The sequence below is a fragment of the Calliopsis andreniformis genome, chromosome 2 (assembly GCF_051401765.1).
Source record: "Calliopsis andreniformis isolate RMS-2024a chromosome 2, iyCalAndr_principal, whole genome shotgun sequence".
NCBI classification, from domain to species: Eukaryota; Metazoa; Arthropoda; class Insecta; order Hymenoptera; family Andrenidae; genus Calliopsis; species Calliopsis andreniformis.
In genome coordinates this window covers 7,876,682-7,896,364 of record NC_135063.1, presented here as the reverse complement: position 1 = coordinate 7,896,364, position 19,683 = coordinate 7,876,682, and the positions used below count along the sequence as shown (strand labels likewise).

At 37.0% G+C, this 19,683-nt stretch overlaps 1 protein-coding gene across 4 annotated transcripts in view; it reads left to right on the top strand.

The window, feature by feature from the left end:
* Nucleotides 1–19,683, top strand: part of Gbs-76a (Glycogen binding subunit 76A) — a 104,800-nt gene that overhangs the window by 40,028 nt on the left and 45,089 nt on the right. The gene's annotated exons all lie outside the window — the stretch shown is intronic.

Sequence of the window (19,683 nt, the reverse complement as noted above, 5' to 3'; positions counted from 1 at the left end):
CGTTATCGTGAGTCTAAGAGGGTTAAGCGAAACTGTGGTTTTGGGAATTGAGATCGGTGCTCGGGTTTCGCGAGGGATTCTGGGGTTGGGGTAAGTTGTTGTATTCGTGGGTAAACGGAAGGGTGAATTTGTGGGTGATGTAGGTATAAGATGTAGGCGATTTGAATGTTATATATGAATACTATGTAGGTGTACGTATATCGTGTTAGAGGTTTTAGATTTTTTGTTAAGTGATTCTGTTCCTAAAATTGAAATTGAAGATTTGGAATGATTAAAAGGACTTTGAGATTTAAAAGACTTGAAAATTTAAGCATTGCAGTTTGAAATCTTGTGAACTTGTAAACTTTAAACTTTTATAAATTAATTTGAAGATTAATTTATTGGAGTATTTCTTGGAGTATGTTGATTATCTTCCGATTTGTTTAATATTATTTTCCTGAATAATATTGTCCAAAAGAGGGACTTATCTTATTTGTTAAACCTCTCATGATTAAACGATGATTATTCTTCATTCTATCTGCTTATCTATTCTCATTTTTGCTGAAATGTTCGCAGTCTACAGTTGTGAGGTTCTCGCAGTGGGTATAGCGATCCTCTCGATGACCATCGAGAAGAATAGCGATGCAAACGAGATACTGTTTATCAGATTGCAACCTCTGTTGGAGAAATATCTATCAGTGTACTATTTTATGCAGAATATCGTTGCGTATGTTTCGACATGCTAACGTCGAACGCTATTATCAGTCTTGCAGCCTTGGCATACATTGAACTATGCGATTAACAAGTGGCTAGATAAAGACAATTGAGCAGTATCCAGTTTGGAGTGGACGATTGTTATTTTGCACATGTGAATCACAATAGTCTAAGGACGATGCAATTATAAAAAACCATTTCTTAAGTAGGAGAAAGCTAATCGTAAAACCTTCCAAGCAGGCGATCGCTTTATTGCATTTAAATTTACGAATTTACCATGTCCCTAAATTTAGTGGATGATCCTGTTCAGAAAACTCGGTTCTTAAAATACAGCGTTTGAACGTTCGGCGGGCATTTGGTGGCAGCGTGATAAGTTGAAAGCCAATGGATACGTAATCGAAGTTGCAGAACGGGTCTTCAGCATCTGCTAATTATAACACCCCGATATTGCGAACGCGTTTTTCTCCTCCCTGCATTTTCATAGGCGTTGAATCGTTCACGTCGCGTGAAACATATTCGTTCTAGGAGTCATTGTGCTGTTCGACACAGCGATTCCTTTTGTTCCCCGACGATCGAATTTATTAAAGGGAAACACATGCACGAGGTTATCGCGTCGCGATTCACAATAACCCGATTGCTTACGTTCCAACAGATGATATCAGTTTCCAGTAATTAACGCGTTAATTACGATCCATTCGCTCTTGCCATCGAGAAGGTCGATATTTGGAACGTGATAGCGTTCCGATAAGGAGCACTATCCGGGCAGTGTAATTAACAGTTATTAAATTTTCGGCGTTTGGGGATATTTGAGGCATATGGTTGATGAAGGGAAAGTGTAAATTCAAGTGTAATGCATGCTGTTTAATGAGTCTTTGCCAATTTATAGAAGTCGTCAAAATGAATACGAATATTTGAATATTTAAAAACTCGTTAATTTGATGTCTTATATAGAATTTGCTAGTCACCACTATTAACTAAATAATATTTGAAGTGAATAATCATGCCTATTCTTAAGTTTGCAAGTGTTAATCGCCTAGGAAGGTCGATCAAGCATTCAGTTTCTTGTTTGCTTTTCTTCAGTCACAGTGATAGATTAATACGTATCATCAAGATAATTAAATTCTTAATTAAATGAAATATATAAATTATGGATGAATTGTATATAATCACGAACGTTTTTATGTTTCGTTCGCTTATCACCACGGGTCAACGTTTGTTATTTAGTTTTCTCTCGCGAACAATTGAGTGAATAATATGATTCAATTCGTATCGCGGAAGTGATCATGACTGCTATGATATAATCAACTGACAAGGCTGAAGGCATTCACGCGCGTCCTTGAGGTAGACATTCTGTAACTATATACATTTATTAAGATAAATTTGATGTATCTTAAATGATATAATAAATTGAAGTACAGGTATAAATAAAAAAATGTATTACTGTAGGTATTAACTTTTGTTTATTAAATATAAGTTTAGTTTAAGGCTAAAGAAACATTATGTAAAGTTAATTTTTATAGCTAATATTAATTCTTAAAGAACCCAGAAAATCTGTCTGACCTGTGTCTCACGCGGGGACTTATTTTACTGACGTGCGGCAATAGCCTGGCCAGACCGCGACGTTAGTAGAATGAGACAGTAGAACGAGTCTAGTCAGACTTCAGGCGTCCTTTCAACAATTAATATCACAGAAACAAAGCTTCAAACTCAATTTCACCATTCTTCATTTTCGTCTTGTTTTACCACGTAGAATTAACCCTTAAATTTATTCACATCTATTATTATATACTCTATATAATACACAAAGTATCTCAATAGCCAATTAACACTTTCACATGAAAATGAAACTCACATCCACAATTTAGTATTGTTTCCACTTTTTAGAAATTGATTAAGTCCTCCCTATGCGAAACAATAAAACTGTTTCCTGTTTCGTTCTTTTTTCACAGTAAACAGTCCCTTGCAAACAAAACATAGACATTGTATCCGAATAATGCAACTATGTTGCACAACTAGTTACATAAAGGAACACAACAAGGAAACAACTTCCGAAGAGTCGGCCAGCAGGGTGTCGCGTCAACCGGAAGTTCCCACTCTGCATTGCTATTTCACTTGCGCGCCAATTTTTATTCCTTGCGCAAAGCTCGGGGCGTCACGTATTGCGAATACAAAGGCTGCTTCTCTTCGAGTTCTCAGCCTCGCGCTATTTTTAATTGGGAGAAGTAGGTCAAGGTGGCCGTATGTGTCTAACGCTCGAAAAAAGCCTCCCAGAATTTTGATCGACCTCTCCTCGGTTCGTTGAACCGTCACGGAAAGGAAGCATCTTCGCGCGTCGTTTTCCTTGCGAATAAGCGTCATGTTTCTTGACTTTGAACCGTTATTTTCAGTCAGAATTATCTAGTAATAGTAGACAATATGTTTAGACGACAGAGTCTTCGAGGGTTGACGTTCCAAAGAAAATATCGCTTTATGAAAATACTGAAGGGAAAAAATTGGATTTCGGCCAAAAAATACCATCTTTCAGACCACTCTAAGCTGATCGGTGGTGTAACAGTGTTGAGGCTCTCGAATCAGTCGGACGAGACGAATTCTATTTCAGATTCCGCTTATAGGCGATCGAATTCCTGTGCCACTTGATATTTTAATAGTTACGTCGATATGACGGCGCATCGATTATCTAACCTACATCCTTGTAAAAATCGTCTGCGGCTTGGCAGTCGCAACACTATCCCGACTATCTTAGCCGCGACTATGCGTTGTTGCGTGATAGCTTGAAAGTGCAAATGGTTGCTTTACACCTGTTCGTGTTTTAAGTCCTGGTAGATTCTTTGTGGCTGTTCCAGTCGCTTTGAAATACTTTTATTTCCATAGACTTATATTTCTACTCAAATGAAGAAATTACAGCCTCTGGAAACTTTCGTATTCCAGAAAACGATTTCATAAAGCAGTAAAAGATTTATAAGTCAACCCAGCAACGAGAATATTTCAGGGACGTTAATGTTTATCGAATGTGAAGCGGAAATGTTGACTGATGCCAGGAAGTTATGGTGTCATTTTTAATATAGCCCAGTTTCGATCGTAAAAAACGAGATGAAAGTGTCCTGTGAATATACTTGGACACTGATGAATATATTTTTCCTCGACATGGTCTGAAGCGAAAGATCGTTGGAGCTAAATTGATCCATAAAGGTTGGCAATGTGGCGTCGAGTTTAGCAGCTCTGACATTAGTAAGCAGCAGACGTGAATTAAGATAGTCATCAAAATTGGTATTAAAATAGCAAAATTATATGACTTCTGCATTTTATAAGTAACTCAGCATTTAGATCCAGTTATATTGGGTTAAGAAGACTTGATGTTCGAATCAATATTTAAGAGCATGGGAATAGTAACATTAACTTTCATTGAGCCTAGCGTTTTCCTTCTCTCGATTCGAATTGATATACATATGAATATATGGGAATACCAGTCGTGTGAGAACAATGATTAATTATTCCCTTCACTTGGTAGGCATACGAACAGTTTCCAGCGTCGCGGCGGTGTACTTAAACATCATAAATTGCGTACAAGTAATTACAACGTGCAGAGACGTTTTGTCCGAAGGCATTAATGATTGGTCGCAGCCTCAACGCAACTATATTTGACGTCCAGCTTCGTTCCTCTAATCTCCCTTGGTAATAAGACGCCGGATACCGGTTGACTCTTATTATTAACCCCTTCCGCGACTGGTTGCTCACCTTCAACTTCATTTCACCTCACCTGCCTCGCAATTACTTGCCTGCGTATCGACCTTTGACATCGCGCTAGCTTCGTAATGAGAGTTAACAAAATTTCAAATGAATGAACGTGTAATGAAGAATATTCCTTTTTTCTGTGGAATAATTAGTGTCATTATTAGTGTATACTCGATTCTTTGTGTTCTCTTGTTCATCTTTTTTTTTTAGTACTCTGTATAGGGTGTTTCAGAACTGTTGGTCGAGATTTAGTTGACCGACAGGAGATATATGTAGGTTTTAGTAATTATAGATCTGTAAACTTGGTATTTATATTTTCAGTTTTAAGGTAAAGTAAAAAGATTATGTTTAGAAGTTTAGATATGAACAAAATTTGAAGTAGTTTGAAGGGTTAGTTATCATATCGCTTTAAATCCATAGAGCTGGTTTATTTAGTGGTGTGTTCAATCAGGCGATCATTTAATGATAATTAATATCTTGACGAGTAAATCTGATGAGCTTAATCTAACCAGTACACACGCAATAGCAATACACGATGAACTGGTTTCGATGATAAATTTTCGAGTGCGTGTAAATCGTGTATGATCCGTGTATTCTGTAGTAGCACGTGCACCACCAAGCTAATGAATTGCTCGTTCTGAATAAATAATTAGCATTAAACAGCTGTTCGTTCTGGTACTAAATGGCAGGAAGGCACAACTTTGTGTCCTTTCACTCTATGCAGGCTTCAGTAGCTTGCTATTCATCTGAAATTAAGTGTCTTGCATCATTTTATTCATTCAATTCTTAATTCGTAAGTATGACTTAAGGAATAATCGTCCTTTTGAATTGACATTGGTTTTTCCATGAACTTTCTAGAAATACATTATGAATTCCAATTTATTATAATACGTGAATTTTGCTATGATTTATTATTACCTTCCTTCGTGTATATTTATTAATTATTTAAGAGAGGAATTTATGGTTAATTCAATTTGGTACGGAAGTGGACTCGAGGGGTTTCTCGAGATTATCGATTCACTTGCGACCCCAATAGGGCATATACCTTCTTATTGAAAAATTTAATTTTACATAATAAGATGTGTACTATTAAATTTAGTTCTTTCTTGATATATAATTATTTACAAAAATAATTAAGGATTGATTTCTTTTAGAGACACTATTAGGAGTTATAGTAACGACAAAATCCTTAGAACCTTTTTTAATAATAATTTTAACTTTTTTAATAATAATTAAGTAGTCAAATCATACAAATCATCTGAATTATTTCCAATTTAATGATCTCGCGGCGTTCGAGAGAATTCTCGAACGTCTTCAATAATTCACCCTTTCATCACTGATGTTTTTTCTAATCACAGATATGCGAATTCCATTCGTAGTCGCATCTATGAAGAAATGCACATGGAAGTCCCTAGACAGTATACCCCTTAATTTGCCGCATAATCGTTTCCTGTATCGAGACTCCTAGCGTCTGAGTAAGATCCACCGTGTAGCAAAATTATTTCCCATTAATCTAATGATAACTACCGCGATTACTCCGTTAAGATTCTGTGGATACAAGGGAGATTTATTCAATCGACTGCCTCGAATAAGTCTCCCCGTTTCTTCTCGAGAGTTGAGCGATCGCAGCTGGCGTTCTGAATTCTCCACGCAAGCTCCAGAAGGAAAATTAATCCTCGTTATAGACTCTCATGTGAGACGATTTGCAAGACGTGTAATCGCCTCTGCCGAGTGCTCGAGATCAATACCTGTTTAGTATTTAAATGATAATAACTCTAAGAATGCAGTTTTTCTCGATGTCAACCCTCCTCTTGAAATTCTATGTCAATCTTCTCGATGTCTTGTTTCACCCAGTTGTTCCGCCGAGTGGAATGCAAATTAATGGAAGTTTTCCTTTTTGCCTCTGAGCTGTTGCTTCTTGCAGTGAAATTTGCGATGGGAGCGTGAGAGGGCATACGAATGTGGTAGCATGTATTTGTAATAATTGGCGAATCGCCATTCCAGCTTTACTTTAAACAAAGAAAAGGTCGCTAAAGTAGCGAAAGAAGAAAAGCGCCCCACCATCACAAGAATCGACTTCAAATTCATACCCTTCGCTATGAGTTCCTCGTTATATCAATCACTTGTTAGTCTACAATCTACAATACGAAAACTGCATCTACTTCAGCAACAACTTCTTCAGAAAATATCTAACCGCTGACATGTTCCTTCCTCGCCCTGGCCATTATGTTCCACCATCTTCAAACACGGAATTAGCTTTCTCTCATTCTTTCTGACGAACGTCTATCGATCAAGTTCAGACAGATAAACATCTAAGCATCGTAAATTCCATGAACGAGACACGTTAACAGGTTGCGGGTATTCGAATGGTACCCTGTCTCGCGGTTCTCGACGAGGCGAATTTCGATATTACAGACTGTTACATCAAGCACGCCGCAGATAAGATAGATAGCGCATTGAACGTCAATCAGACAATAGAGAGATTAGCGTAGGAACGTTCGATATTATTGGGACGTAACGGGGCCTGTCGAAAAGGCGAAATAAAACAAGGAGCGATGGAGAGGCTGATTAATTCGTCGATCGCGCGCACCTCTTGTTCCTCGGACCGTGTTGCAACGTTCTTATCCCGTGCGCTTTTAAAAATAGATAGTGGCAGAACTTGTCACCGACTTTCTCTGCCGTCTTAGAAACGGCACGCTTGGTATTCGACGCCATGGCGTGCAACGTCGATGGAGCTCGTTGCACTTCCGTCTGTTCTACCTGTTTAAGATTCATCGGCTTACGGTATTTTAATTTACCTAACAAAGGTGAAACGGCGACATATTTGAGGGGCTTTGGGAACGCTGGAATAACTGAAGAAATTAGTACTGGGGTACCTACTGGTACATATTTCTGTGCGTTGGGATTAAAATCAGTTTTGAAAGAGAATATTTATTGTAAGCGTATTACTTTATTTTTAATCTTACATGTTAATTAGTAAACTTAAATAGAAGAAGAAATTTTTCAGGTTGTGCATTAAAGTTCTCTTTTAGTAAATGATTTTAGTTAGATACAAGCATAAAAATGTGGAGAAGTATTCTATTATTGTTTATGCATACTTTTAGGTAGTACATTTTAATGAAGTCTATTATGCACTTCCTTGTAATCATTATTTAATATTTTGATTATCCTAAGATATCAAGATTTTGTTATGTTGGTATTAAGATAATTCTAACACAGTGAGTCCTTTTGTTGTCTTCGAAGTCACTGACCTTTAAGGAAGTTCAGTACTCTTTATTCATTACGTGGGTGGTGCTACATTATCGTTGCTTGATTTGACTATCACTTCGACTACTCTGAACTTGCTAGAAATGTTATCAGAGCACGTGACAAGGGCATGCAATAGTAAAATAGGGAAATATGAAAAAATCTTCTAAAATGTTTAGACAAGCCTTCTAAATACAAAACATTCTACACGTTATCACAAGAAACTCATATCCCGTTAATTGAGCCGTTCCAAGAAGCAAGAACAGAGAGAAAAGGAAACAGGTTCCATCGCTGTTGCATATTCTGCATATTTCCTTAATAAAAATATTACTCTCTATAGGCACAAGGATAAATAAACAGAGGATTTCTCAATGGTCGTGCGCGAATACTTCGTACGCTCTGTGTGCATTCAATCAAGCCTGCATTGACAGCTACTGTCGAGTGCGCAAGAAGTGCATTACAGAGTGCACGCGCGATTGCATATATGCGTCCGTGTCGCACCGACTGCCAAAGGAGGCGCGGGGATATGCGCCTATATCGTGGCTGGCGGAAATGTCATCCTGTTTTTATCCTGTCAGTAAAAATGTTCTGAATTGGCAGGCATCCCGACTGACCGATGAAAATGAACTTTTCGCTCGCTGAATTCGACCAGTTGTGATTTAGAATCATCGCGTTAGAGGTTACGGTTAATGAGGGAATACTTAACGCAAGACGATCGTGTTTCCTTGATAACAGTGATTGGCAGAGGTCGAGGAGAGGGAAACGCGATGTAGTGAACTTCGTGTTGTGTTGGTTGAATAGGAGTTAATATTTTGTGGAACGAATTAAGTGTTGCGGATAATTCATGATATGTAAGATTATAAATAGTACTTGGAGTAGGGTAACTTTGAAGCACTTCAGAACTTCAAGTTTTATATGCGATGGAAATTATTTAATTGCTTCATCATGGTCTGCCAAATTTATCAGAAGGTCATAGTGAACAGATGATCATTTTGAGAGGTACGCGTTAATTTTAATTTAAGTTTCTTAGTCGAATAGAAACAATGAAATTTATAATTTTCAAGTGTAATGGAGGTTTAATAAGTAGCTGGAAATTTTGCTACGATGACATTAGTTAATAATGATTATGTATATTATTTAATTTCATTCTAAAGGAACTAAATAGGAGTTTCTGTTCAAATTACTTACTGTAATTTAAGTAACTCTGTTCTAAATTACTCAAATGCAAAGGTAGAAAGAGATTGCTTTTGTCAGACGAGGCCATTAGTGGCGCCTCAGTGTTTCTTAATCGATTTTTATGGCTAGCAGTAGAGTTCTGAATACAAAATGATCTCCCGAGACGCGCAGACAGCGTCACGATTTCTATCTTGGCTAAATATAAACTGCGACTTTATTTATTCTTGGCAATGTGTCGGGCCTTGTCGCCACCGAGGCCTCGCGTTACAATATTTGCAAAGGAGTACATATTGATGAATATTCAACTGTATCGATTAACGCTGTCCTCGGTGTTTGTTCACTGCCCTCCTCTTCCGCAGAAGAATTATGAACAATTGGTAACACGAATAATCGCGAATCTATGACTTTATGGAGTCGACCTAAGGAATTTCAAAGAGTCATTTCGTGTGCGCTTTGAATTCAATGGACGTAAATCTGTGAAAAACGAGGTACACATTGTTTTTGTTTTGGATTGTTCATAGTGTGTCTTTTATCGTGAATTGTGGTATTAGTAATACGATATAATACTATGGTAATCAAAATATTTAAATATTTGAAATTTGGAACGTTGGAGTATTTGAAAGTTTAAATATTGGATTATTTAAAATATTGAATATTTGAAAATTTAAATATTGGAATATTTAGAATTTTGAATATTTGAAAATTTAAATATTACATTATTTAAAATTTTGAATATCTGAAAATTTAAATATGTTCCAATATTTGAAGATTTCAAAATTTGGAAATTAGTAATCGTTCATACTGAGAAAATAGATAAATTAATGCAGATATTACATCGTAACTATAAGTCGCAGTATCATTCATAATTATAACTGAACGTTTCTGTAATAAGAACATTATAAATTTATAGACTCTAATACCAACTTCACTCACATATGCGTTAAAGTGGTCATATCATATTCTTGGCATTTAACTCGCGACTTATGCCAGTTTTTGAAAGAGACAAAGAGCATAAATATGCTTCCGCCCTGCAGGAAGACACCACTAACATTTGAGTGCAGTTCAAGTGGAAGCTTCGCGAAATTTTACGAAATTACAAATCATTTAATAATCCTATCTGATGCATATGATATCTTCCATACACGGCAGATATTTAGCGCGATATCAAAATGCAATTTTGTGTCGTGACAACCTTTATCGTGACCGCTTGATAAGACGCTAAAAGGAATTATCGTATCTCTGGACAAAAGTAAATGGGGATATCCATCGATGTTTCTACGTACCTACATTTTTATCTTCTTGAAATTTAATAGCACTAAAAGCTTAATGAAAATTTCTTCATCGAATTATCGATAAATGGATGTTAATAAACGAAGAGTAAGTTTTTGAAATATAAAAATAATAACGATTGAGTTTTCTAAGACCGCGAGCAGGTAGAGGTAAGGTCAGTGCTCGATGATGTATTCGCGATGGAACGAGGCGGAAAAATAACGTGGTTGCAATAACGATAACCCAAGTTATGACTTATTGACGCGCTGTATAATTAGTTCTCCATCGATAAACGATTAATAAACTTCGCACACGGCGCGCATTCGCGAGACAATGTAAATACTTTCAGTGTAGGTTTAATAAGGAACAAGAAGTCGATATCTTGATATGAGATAAAAGACAGCAGATGGTGAATAGCGAAGCATAGCTCAAGGTGGAGAAATTTGTTCTCTATCGTGGTAAACTTTTAAAACCATCTTAGGAACACAATATTTAAAATATTAATTCAAATTCGACAGATTGAATTATGAATTTTATTAAATGTATAAAATAAGGAAATGAGACTTGTTACATTAAATTGGGTTGACAAAGTGAGAACTGTTTAATTATAAAAAAAATTGTAAGCATAAGCCTTTGAATTAGAAAAGAGATCTGTTAAGTTGATAAAATATCTTTATCGCAGTATTAATTATGGATGGCTTCGTTACGGTGGATATTGTATTTCCTTGTGCTAATTTAATAGAAAATGTCGAGGCAATAGAGGAAGTGGTAATTCATTCAGTATATAAATAATTATTAAGACACCATTTCTGGTTATTTAACTTTGGTTGAACATTGTCTTTACGTGACGGTTTATTGTTATTTCTCTTATCGGTTAGTTATTCTTGCAAGATTACAAGAAACGATAACAGATTTACTCGTGATATATTATTTGGAGAAGTATTATACAAACGTCGACGCGTTCAAGAGTATTATGCTGTCTTATAAATGTTATCTTTTAGTTAGTAAAACGTTTTCGATATAAGACTTATCTTAAGCTCGTAACAAATAATCGCGATAATAATTGAGACGATAATTTGTCTGGGATTAACAACTTATAGGTTACTATGAAAAATTAGAAGAAACAATTTGATGATTTAATAATGACATAATGAGGCTATATTGAAGAGTATTTAGAAGAGTATAAAATAAATTCTATCTATATTAACATAGTTAAAAGACTATAAAGAGATAATATAATTTTTAAACAGTTCATTCTACTACAAACACTTCTTTTGTTGTTAATTTAACTACTAATTTCAATTAGGAAGCTCTCATGACGATTTCCAATAAATTAAAGCGTATTTATGTGTTTCAGGGAACAATTAATCGCTTTCTGTTTTATGAAGCTCTTAATAACTCTCTTTATTCTATCATTACGTAGCTTCTTCATTAAAGGTAGGAGATTGCGTGATTTAATCTTCTCTGAGGTTTGGTTACATGAAAAGATGCACTGAAAAAGAATTTAATGACTATTTTATAGTGCTAATTTATTTTCATATTATCTGCTGGCACAAAGTTCTTTGTATACGACCTTTTTTTGCACTATGGAAGATGACTCTTCACTCACTTAATAAGGTTAACATTCCTCAATTTTTGTTCTAATTTTTAAACTGTATTTTAATATATTACTCTAATGTCTTAATTTGTAATCAAAATGTACTTTACTCTCGAGTCTGACTAAGGTCGACTTAAGAGTCGATATATCGAGGTCCTACTATGTAAACTCTAAATATAGTTTCCCGAACAATTGTCAAACAATTACTGGATTCTCGAAGCTTGTTAGCAATGCTTTCGTACTTCTGACCTTTATCGTGTCTTCTCCCTTCGAGCTAATTCCACCTCTGCTTCCATCGAGACAAAGAATTCTGCGTAAGAAAAATTATCGACGCAAAAGGCGACAGGAACCCGCGATAATTGGTTCGCGACTCGTTTCTGACGAAGTGTGGAAGTGAAGGGTGCACGTTTTCTCGCGTCTCTGCCCACGCCTAAATACAGACATACATATGTGCACACACGTACGTGTATCGTCGGCCTACGTAATTTGTTGCTAATCAATTAGAGCAGGATCTCGGCGTCGTTGATTGGCTCGGTCTCCTTGTAGGAGCAAAGGCGATAAATCTGTCACGATAAATTGTGACGCTGGCCCCTAGCTCCGTGGGTCAAGTAGTCACGATTTAAATTGTGCCGGTGAATGATCGGACGAAAATAAAACAGTGACTTTACAATAGAGCAAGAATAGATGCTCTGGAGACAGTCTAGCGTACTATCGAGGCCCTGGCACGTGTACCTTTTGAATATCGATAAATTTAATCTGGCTTTAATTCGCAATTTATGCACGAAACCTTTGCAGACTTAGTTCGAACAGACGACTTTGAGTTGGTATTGATTTACGATGTTGCTTCGATTAAACTTTTTGCGTCAATGACGGACGACGAGAATAGGATTCGGGAAAGCTTTTATTTTCAGAGGTCCGTCCGACTGATGATGAAATTAGTGACCATGAAATATTTCAGACCAAAGTTAATGAATTTCGAGGACGAATTTGTTATAACTACTATTGATCAATTGTGTCTCAAAATTTCAGAATATGTTGTACTTCTTGTTGTGAATTATATATAATTGCGTGTAATTGTGTGTCACTTAAGATGAAATAAAATAGGGAAAATAATTAACTGGTTAAATTCTACTTTAAGAATTTCTACTTAAAGAAATAAAGAATTTTGAATGCAAGGAGAATAGCCTTTTTTTAAGGTCTGTATATAATAGTCTCATTCTACTTAATACTTACTCTAATTAGCATACTCTACTTCCTATAATTTAGAATCGAATACAATAAGAGATCATTATACAAATTTATAATTAGAAATTCAAATATATATAGTCATGGCATGATAATAACTCGGCTGATTTAGAAATCATTGTTTATACATTTCGTACGACTCGCATGAACTTGATAAATCATAAATAGCATATTAAAAAGAAAAGATACTAAAATAATCCAAGCTTAAGTAATACGATGACGTGGAAATGCTGATTAATGTCAAAGTAGCATTCGATCGTACTTATTAATTATACTATGATACTAGATTGCTGTGACCTTGACCTGTGCTCCCAATGGAAATCGAGGCTTTTAATTAGCAAATCATTACGCATCGCTCTTAGGACGTGATCTGTTAGTGTCTAATGAAAAAACGCCAGCTAATAATGCGTCACTGTGACACCTTTAATGTATCAGGAATTGGAACGTTTCTATCAGTAATTGTAATTTATTTCAAGAATTTGAAATGTATATGTTGACATGACTCTAATAATAAATTAACACATTGACTGTAGATTACGATATAACTCGTAATTATTGAACATGAAATTAGATAGCGTGTCATTCAACGTATTAAGAATCTATATTCTAAGTCCATAAGCTTCACTAATCTCCTGCTAAACTTATGTATCATGTTTAATACTTACTCTATTGACCAAAGACCTAAAAATCTATTGACCCTAGTCAATCAGCCAAATCATTCACTTCTCTGCTCCTCTTCAAACATTCTGTCCCCTTAACGCTCAGATTTAAAATGAAGCGACAGAAGGTAACCAAATAAAATTTACCCCCAATTTTCCTTCTGAGCATCTTCTATGACAGACGCCATTTATCCATTTTACGAAGGGGATCAACGAAACTTTATATTAATCCTCCCAGACACATTTTCATTACCCTGGAACCCGTTTAGAAACAAAGCACCCCCCGAGGGATATCGAATTGCCGCGTCGTCGTTCGCCCTCCCTCGATCTCCCGCTTTAATTATTCGCTAATCACGTCGCGGAGGCTGTCGTTAAATTCCGCTTTGGAGAACGTCCAGAGGCTGAGATATAAACGGTACCCTGTCTCGTTTCATTTTATCCAGGTGCAACGTTCTCCGCTCGCGTGGGCACGTACACGCGTACACCGAGTCCTACGCGTGTTTAAACGAGCGGTTCGCCTGTTCACAGGAAGCCGACGATTATGGGCGCGAATGTCGGCAATGGATCGCTGGAAATCATTTCCGAACCGATCACTAGGGACATCGTCTCTTTGATCGTTGAATATATGGGGTGCCCGACAGGAAAGTATAAAAAATGGTACCCATTACAGAAGTTACACTTCTCGAGTTTTATTATTTCTTTAACGAGAATTCATTTTAATGTATACAAGGTGTTCAGCAACAGGTTTCAGGAAGCTTAAGGTTTTAATTGGAGGTGACTTTACAGGAACATGTAAGACGAAGGACGTAGAATGGTAAAATTGTGATCGGAGCTTTTTAGAGGTATTAATTACTGTAAGAATGTTTCAAATTCGCTTGAAATGTGTCTGACTTGGGACTCATTCTACTGCTGACGTAGACAAGTCAGGCACAGTGAAATCAGTAGAATGAGTACTGAGTCAGACATCTTACATGTGTATTTGAGGCGTTTTTTCAGAAATTAATAACTCTGAAAAGAAGCTTTCAACACAATTTTATTACTCTTGATTTTCGTTCTATGGAATCATTCTTTAAAATTTCTGACACTTGTTGTCGCACACGACATGTGTGTTATTATATTTTGTATTATGTGAAGAATATTGTTTTAAAGAAAACTTTAGTCTTTTGAACAGCGATTAAAAATACTACAGCACTTTATTGCTTTCCCAAGAAAAAGATAAAAGTAGATAGGATCATTTTTATCATAAGCTTTTCAGTAACTGTATTACCCATTATTACTATGTATTATTGAACATCATTCAAATTTTTTAAACGAAAGTTAATTAGTTATAAGTCATAACTGAAGGTATGTGAAAGAGGTATAAGAAAGAACACATGTAATTAAGGGCTAAAGTGTCCATTTGATTGCCATATTGAAAGACGTAAAGCAGTGTACGACCTCTATACTGCTTAAGCCTTTAATTACTGCTGGCGCCTATAAGCGGTTAGATGATGAACGTATACTTAATTCTGTGAACACCTATAAGCAGCAGCGAATATGGTGAAGGAATACAATCCTTGGCCATCGAATTAGCACTGCTAAAAATTCTTGAGTTAGTAAAACATTTTCTTTCATAGAATTGCCAACACTCACTATTCATTTTTAAATATTCCTAATCAAGTTTGTATTTATATTGTGACCCAGCTATACTAGTTTATGGTAAAATTCCATTAACAAATGCTGGCTCTGAAGTAGAGCCTTTTTTTCAATTATTATAGTATATTATAGTAGCTGTAATAACAGCGAAAGTATTAACTATTTTCCGAATAACTTCTAAATCTGTCTGACTTTCAAACCACTTACAAAGTGTCTCGAAACTCCATATCTCAGACCATTAAAAAACCAACAAGCAACGCGATATTCAAGCCTCGCCAGTAACAATCACGCATTCCCGTTTCCAAGTCTACACAAGGAGCTGAGTGTAAATCAAACGCGTCTGAATCCTCTATTCATCCGCTAACGAGAGTCTCTCAACTAAAGTCGGCACGTAACACTTCGCGTTATGTTCCTTTGTAAATTAATCTCGCCACCTTCGAGGCGTCGCATCGTCAGTGCTCTTTTTACGCCGCAAGGCGAAGTGTCTCTTCTCTCTGTGGTGTTCGAGGTCAGCGGGAGGATTTCAGGAAAAAATGTGATACGACACCGAATCGCGTATCAGAAACATGTGTTTCCCTGTGCCTCACGCATGTAGTCCCACTCACACTCTGCTGCTTGTCTATCGGAAGTCTAGGCGCGCGCGATAGATAATCATTACGTAAGAGGAGGCTGCTAGGCTGTTGGCCTGAAGACTACAACGCTGTGAGAGCGCTTTAGCTTGCATTTAATCCTCTGCCTTATGAAGTTCTCTTAAATTACATGCGTTCAAGTTAATTTTAGACATTCCAGATCGACTTATTTTGGTATGAGTGTCCTCGGTGACTAATAACATTCTTCTTTTTTAGTGGGATTTAATATCGCATTAATCCATTAAGACACAACGCAATGTTATTGAAAAACGTAAATGTATGTATACATATATGATGAATGTAGACTTTATATGTAGGTATATTATTCTGTTGAGATAAAAAAAGAATGTTTTATGATAAATAATAGATATTATATTGATGTCCACTAAATGAAAAAATTTATTAAAAAATATGGATGACTTGCAAAAAACGTGACTTCTTTTCACAGTAGTACTATGAAGAAACAGAATTCAGTAATACAAATTCACTATAAGAAAAAATTAATAAAAAAAAACAAGTAAAATGTTGCATCTACAAACCTTGAGACTTAATGGATTAATTGTTTAATTTCTTAAATTTTAAATGAATTGTGCACTTACATATGTAACAGTTCATATTAATTATTGGAACAATATAACACTATAAGAGAAACAAAAGAAGTTATCACGACAATGCACCAGCTATTGCAGACATTCTATCAGCAGTAGATTAAGCTCGTAAATGAACAGCCACTGAAGAGATTAATTAATTACCCCGACGACTGTTAACCTAGGCTTTCCTTGAACCGTGACAGACGGATACAACGTGACGCGACACGTGAAATTACGTGCATGGGTTATCCAATTCACCCATCGTTACAATCGCCTTTTTTTTCATTGTATACATGTATGCGTCCTCAACAGAGCTCTACCCAAATGTGCAGCCATTCTCACGATTAAACTGTTTTCGTCGACGATAGGCGCCAGAATGTCAGAGGTCAATTGTCCAGCACAATCATTTTTTTTGGCATCTCTGTTATTCCATCCAACAACTGTCATAGTTGAGACAATTTCATGCCTGTAAAGCAAAAAAATACGTCATATTTTAAACAAATTTGAATTTGTGCCTTATTTGAAAATTTTCAGATAGAATCTACGTATTTTAAGGAAAGGAGATTGAGTAGCAGGAACTTTTTCTTTGAAAGATGGGACTATAGTAAAATCCAATTCTATAATATGGAATGATTCTCAGTCTCAGTACTTTCTTGTCACGCCACGCACATACTACGCCACGCTTGAAGGCGTGTCGAAGGATCCTAGGAATTTTCGCGCCGCTAGAGTCGTCAGTTCACTCGCGTGTTCAAAGCAGTGTCAGAACTGATTCTTTGCCAGCGGTATTTATATCGTTCCAATTTCCACGAAGCTCTGTATAAATTTCAGAAACATTTCCTCGTCGAAGTTGAAGACAGAAAATCCCATTACCCATTAACTCTCAATTATCCTTCCTTTATTCCTCCTTTGTCTCTCTCTAAAACAGTTTCCCACTCGACGAACCAAGTCTTCACTCGAAATGCCCTAGGATTCGTCGATCGAAGGGCGAACCGACTCGATCAGTATCTCGATCGAGGATCGACGGACGCGATCGTTGGAAACGAATCGATTCATGGAGGCGGCGGTCATCACGCTCCATTTCTTGACCAATTGCCTTCGATGATCGGCTATGGCGAGCTCGGCGCCAAAAATAATTGCCAGACCTCTGCGATTGCAAGGCAGAAGGCGAAACGAGGGCGTTCTTCTTCCTCTCTTCGTCTTTGTGTGTGCGTTTCGCGGCTACGTTGCCTTCCCAGCGTAAGTTCCCTCTGTTTTTATTGTCTGTCCCGCGTTTCGAGTGCACATGGAGCGACGGAGGAGCAGTCGTGCTGGGTGCAAGGTGAGAGGCCAGTATTATTTTCGATAGTTTGGATGGAGGAAAGTTGTGAAGGAAAGTTGTCAGAGTTTTCCTTCTGTCCATGCTTCTGCAACATTGAATCTCAATATTCTAGCTCTATAAAAATACTATTGCCCTTTCGTTTAGAATTATAAGCAGGCTTGACTTAAACAAGATTTTTGAAGAATGACTGTTTAAAGAATATAGTATCTCATTTTATTGGGATATTATTTTCAAGTAATTAGATCTGTATTCGTCAATTTGAATAAGTAAGTGATTTTTCTTGAATTATTTTATTATTGAAAAAACTGATTTGTAATGATGAGTCGAGCTTGCGTATTTGATTGGAGATGTCTACTTAATTTACTGTGTTCCTTCAACTTCTGTATCTTCATTTTCATGAGTTAGAGGATTTCTAGTTTCTCTTAGTTATCGCTGTCCCATTAGTTTCGACTTGTGTTAGCAGCTGCAGCAACGATGCATTTTGCGCGTCAAAATTTCGACACCTAGGTTGCGACGACCGATCATTCGCATTTCCTGTGCTCACTCCTTCTATTAACACTGTGGCCACGGGCCAACCTTGTGATCTGTGTTCAAATTTCTTCACCATGTCATTAACGCGAGTTCGTTTTCGCCATCTTGTTTACAAACACTGTTATTAATCCTTGCATTGGATTAACATCTATAACACGTCAGTTAATTAAGCAGTTGCGCAAAGAAAATGTTAATTCTTGGAAGTACTGTTTTTGTTCTCCAAAGCATTTATAGAAGGTTACGAGGTGCTCAAACCCTCCCTAATCAATATGCTCGTAAGAGTATCATTCCCACCATGATTGATACCCCTTTTCACAAAGAAACCACCAGTCTCGGACCCCCTAATCGCGTCATTACCACCAACTCAACCCCCTAGTCGAACGGATTCATAAATCTCTTTACAGGATTTAAGAAGCGTATAAATAGATGGAGGCGCGCAATTCTCGTCGAAGGATGTTACAGTGTAGTATTACACAGTGCGCGACGTTCAGTGGACGTAATTCGAAGCTATTATAATAACAACATTGTAATGGGAGCGGTAACTGTAGATGTGGTGGAGGGGGCTAATAATATGATTGTGTGCTCCAATGTACGCAGCATGAGTAACCGTTCGCTGTGGCAAAGGAGCTGCCACAATGTCCGATAATGTTACAGCTCGCCTATTCCTTCTTCTACTGTCTTATGATAGATGAAGCCACTGACGACCTTTTTGTCGATGTTCGCCTCCTCGTCAAAGCGACGCGCCGACCACCACCGCCAATTCGTTTCGATTTATACGCGACACCGCCGTATCCTGCAGCTGTTTCTTCGGCTATTTTCGCAGGCGGGATTAAATTAAGCTCGATGGAGACTTTTCTTTCCCCGTCTTTCCCTTCGCAGGCTCGGCGGCTGGCGCGTTAACAACCGCGTAATACTATTCCCGCGGCGTGGAGGCGGTGTATCAAGCGGAAAATACGATTTATGTGGCTTGTGGATACTGGATAGGGGGATGATCGCGTTTATATGTATAAGATTAAGGTTCGAGCACGCCAATAGGGTGGACTGTAGTCGAATGACCGTGGCTGAACTCTGTTTTTAATTTGATACTGTTAGCGTGGGGTACTCAGTTTTCATTGAATTTCAAGTTCTGATGAGGTCAGGTTTTGCGGTGACTATGACTCAACATTGGGAACATTATTTTGGGATTAAGCTGTGTGTGTATATCGATGAAACAGGTGTATTGGATCAAGCTGTTGACATCGAGTTTTTTAATACCCTTGTACAGGTGTGAGTTTTTAAGAAATTCAAGAGTTTCGTAACCTTGGGTTTAAAATTTTCATTGGTTTCTAATGTTCTAATTTTACTGATTGTAAATTTTTTAATT